General features: G+C 56.2%; 1 long non-coding RNA gene across 1 annotated transcript; it reads left to right on the top strand.

Moving 5' to 3' along the window:
* Positions 1-10: 10 nt before the first annotated feature.
* Positions 11-3,380, top strand: LOC125614727. Its single transcript, XR_007345290.1, has 2 exons — positions 11-2,316; positions 2,737-3,380. It is a non-coding gene; the product is annotated as an uncharacterized LOC125614727 (long non-coding RNA).
* Positions 3,381-3,819: the final 439 nt, after the last annotated feature.

Below are 3,819 nucleotides of genomic sequence, written 5' to 3'. Positions count from 1 at the left end.
TTTGGTGGTCCCACCCCCTCAGTTGCTCGTGGGCCCTGGCGCCCTCCTGCCCAGCTCTGGTGCTGTGCCTGTGGTGTGGCCCCTGGTGCCTGCTCCTGATGTCGCATCTCTGCCCTCCAGCAGGAGGCTGCAGGTGGCTCTGACATGTCTCTCAGAGGCAGCTCTTGTTTGCTCACTTTCTTCCTGTTTCTCAAGCCCTTCCTTTCTACTCCCACTCGTCGGACGAGTTTTCCTCGCGCGTTGTTGTCTGTCTTGTTCTTGTTTTCTGGGCTCTTGGGTGAGAGCATGGCGTTGATTCTGATGGTCCCGGTCCGCACCCTCGGTCTTCCCGTGCTGGACTGCACTTCATCTCAGCATGCATGCCTGTTCTCTGATATCTGAGGTTTCCTCTGTGACCAGGGATTCTTTAGTGTATGCTGCTTATTTCCAGGTGTTGGGCTTCCCTATTATCTTTCCGTTGCTGACTCATGGTTGACCATTTGGGCTAGCCCACCCTTTCTGTCGGCTTCCGTTATTTCAGCCTTGTCTTGCAGCCCGGGTCTATCTTGGCAGTGTTCACTGTCTTGGGAAGGTGTTGTTCTGGTGTTCTGTACACATGGATCTGACTGTTGCTGACCGTGTTGTTGAGTTCGATATCCTTGCTGAGTTTCTCTCTGGCTGTTTTATCAGTTTTTGGAAAGAGGTGTTGGAGTCTCCAGCCACAGTTGTGGACTTGTTCCTTTTTCCTTTCTATCCTTTCAGCTCCTTCAAGTGTTTCATAGCTCTGTTGTGGTTGCAAAGAAAATGAGGCTTCTATGTGGTTTTAGTGGATTGAACTTCGTATTATGTCCCTCTTTTTCTCTGGCAATGTTCTCTTTTCTGGAGTCTCTTCTCTCTGATTTAAAACAACAGCGTCTGATTTCCCTTGGTTGATGTTTGGGGGAGATGCCTTAAGTCTTCTTCAGCTTTCATCCTGCCTCAGTTGTCAAGTTAGATGAGTTTCTGGTAACTAGCATACAGTTGGGTCACAGTTTGTAGTCCATTCTTCCAATCTTTGACTTTTGATTCATGAAGTTAGACCCTTTACATTTAGTGTACTTGTAGACACGTTAGGGTTTACGTCTCGATTTTAGTTTTTTGTTTTCTATTTTTCACTCCTGTTTTTTTCTTCCTTTGTAGGTTACTTTGACAATTTTTAGAATTCCACCTTGAATTGTCTATAGTGTTTCTATTATAAATCCTTAAGTGTCCTTTTAGTGGTTGCTCTAGACACAGTGTTATTGACGTGTACTATGGCTCAGCTGGAGGGTTTTCAGAGACTGAAACCAAGGGCCCTAGGAAAGTGTTTGAAGGGCTGGTCTGTGAGGGGAGGCGGGGAGGAGGAGCGTGGCTTGGGGATGGTGTCCTCTGAGCCCCAACTTCTGGGTGCCAAGCTTCTCCTCAGGCCTCTTCCATCATCTGTATACACCCAGGAGCCCCGGGGCACGTCTCCAGCCACAGAGGAGAGACGAGGAGGAGTCTGGCGGGTTTTTCTGGGAGAGCAGAGTGAATAGCTGGCCTGACTCAGCTGCTGCCAAACCTGGAGACCAGGAAGAGGGAGCTAAAGACCCCCAGCCAACGCCAAGCAGGGCAGATGGGCCGAGGGCAATAGAAGTCAATCGCCTTGTGAGTCTGGAGGCCCGGATTTTGCAAGAAGGCACTGGCAGTGCTGGCCACTTCAGAGGCTCCACGGTAGGTGACATCCTGCCTCCCTCCACCCTGTCATTCTCTGCTGGGGGCACATCACTCCAGTCCTGGCTCCACATCACTGGGCACTCTGCCAATTTTCCTGGGCCAGACCCATCTTCCAAGGATGCACTCATGCCGACTGGGCTGGCCACAGAGACCCCTTTCCAGACAAGGTTACGCCCACTGCACAGGACTGGGACTTTGGCCTGTGATTTTGGGATCCACAGCAGCGATGGCAGACCTCCTGGCACCCTGAGTGGGCACGAAGGAGGGCACTGTGCTCCAGGGGCTGCAGGGGCTGGGCAGAGAACGACAGGGCTTTCTGCTTGGCCACCCCGGGTCCACCCTCTGGGGTAGAGACAGCGTTTTCCTGTCTTGAGGAGGGATAGGTAGCTGACTGGGGTCGCACAGGGGGCCTCCCAGGTGTGAGGTCCAGGTGCCCTTTTTACGCTCGACGTGAGCCGCCCAGGATTATCTAAGAGCAGCTGGCTCCAGACGGAACAAGGGCCGGGGCCAACAGTCCAGCCCTGCCCTCCAGGAACCTGGGCCACGTTCCTGAGGAGCCTGCAAGGCCAGGAGCCTCCTGTTTCCAACCAGCCACAAGCTGAGGTGAGGCTGGGGGAGGCTGAGAGTCCATGCCAAGCTGAGGGACCCTGATGCCCAGGAACTGAAGGCCGCAGGCAGAGGTCCAGGGCGGCACTCCATGGACAGGGGGATGTCCTGACAGGAGGCAGGGTCCACAGGAGGCAGGACCAGCAACGTGGTCTGTGGGGCCTGTGCCCAGGGACAGCCTCAGGGAATCAGTGAGAATGTCAAGGTGGCGGCAGAGTGTCGGGGGTGCAGGGCCTCCTGAGCATGGCCACCAACCCTGCAGGGACTCCTGCGTGGTCCTGCCACCTGTCCTCCTACACCTGGGGCTCCTGGGGCCCTCCTGGAGCTGGGGCAGAACACTGCAGGAAGGGGTGCGTGGCCAGAGCTGCCTCATGTGGCTGTATCTGACCCAGTCCCTTGGGCCCCGCAACTGAGCAGGTCTCGGAGGACAGCAGAGGGAAGCGCCTGCCCAGCTCCCACCTGCAGGCCATGGCTGCTGCTGCTGAGGGGACTTCACGGGGCCAGAAAACAGCTTCTGAGTGCCTTCTTGTGGGGAGAAGATTTGCTGATCCAGTCCTAGCATTGAGGTGACCACCTCCCAGGCCTCGCACCCAGCACCTCATGACCACATGTGTGCCCTGTGTATTCTGCCTGAGCCCCAGGAAATTGTCTCCATTTCTTCAGAGAAATGCAGCACAGAACCATCGGCATTCACCCAGCCCTGTCCCCCTGGTGCCCTGCGTGGAGGACAGGGCCACCAACAGATCCTGACTCTTTCCCTGGTGCCCTGCGTGGGGGACGGGGATGAAACACACCCCTGACTCTTCCCTGGTGTCCTGTGTAGAGGACAGGGCCACCAACACGCCCTGACTCTCCCCCTGGTGCCCTGCGTGGGGGACAGGGCCACTTGCATGACTGGACACATTTAGGAGGAAGACTTTGGAGTGTCTGTCCACGGGAGCTGGCCGGGTGGTGGTGGCTTTATCCTTTCTTCCTGCCCAGGGTTTGGAGTGTTGGCACATGGAAGGTTTAAATATGTCAGCTCTGGGGCCACAAGGTAAACACCACATATTTTCCTAGTCTGTCCATGGATTTCGTAATCAGGGCTCGGCTTAAAGGGGCTCCAGGGGATTTGAGGCTGTTGCTGCTGTGGGAAGGAGGAGGCAGGGCTGACCATGGGTGGACCATGTGGAAACCCCACGTTGGCAGCACATGTCTTTCCTGGGCACTCTGGGGCCGTCATTCCTGTGGTGGGTGCAGAGAAAGCTTGGAGTCCACCTGACCAGCACCCGGCTCTCAGCAGCACTGGTCAGAACCCCCTGGTGTCCCAGCTGTGCTGACAGGTGGACTGGGCTCCAGGTCGGCCATCTTCAGCGTGGAGCACCTGAGCCATGGAGGGCGGTCCTGGGGTCCCAGACTGGCTGCTGCAGCATGTTGGACCCGGCCTCACAGCAGGGCTCAGGAAGGAGCAGCCTGCCCGTGGTCAGCCAGTTAGATGGACTCTGGGGCGAGGAAGTCACG

The sequence above is a fragment of the Marmota marmota genome, unplaced genomic scaffold (genome assembly GCF_001458135.2).
Source record: "Marmota marmota marmota unplaced genomic scaffold, marMar, whole genome shotgun sequence".
Classification (NCBI taxonomy): domain Eukaryota; kingdom Metazoa; phylum Chordata; class Mammalia; order Rodentia; family Sciuridae; genus Marmota; species Marmota marmota.
This window is presented reverse-complemented; position numbering and strand designations above follow the sequence as displayed.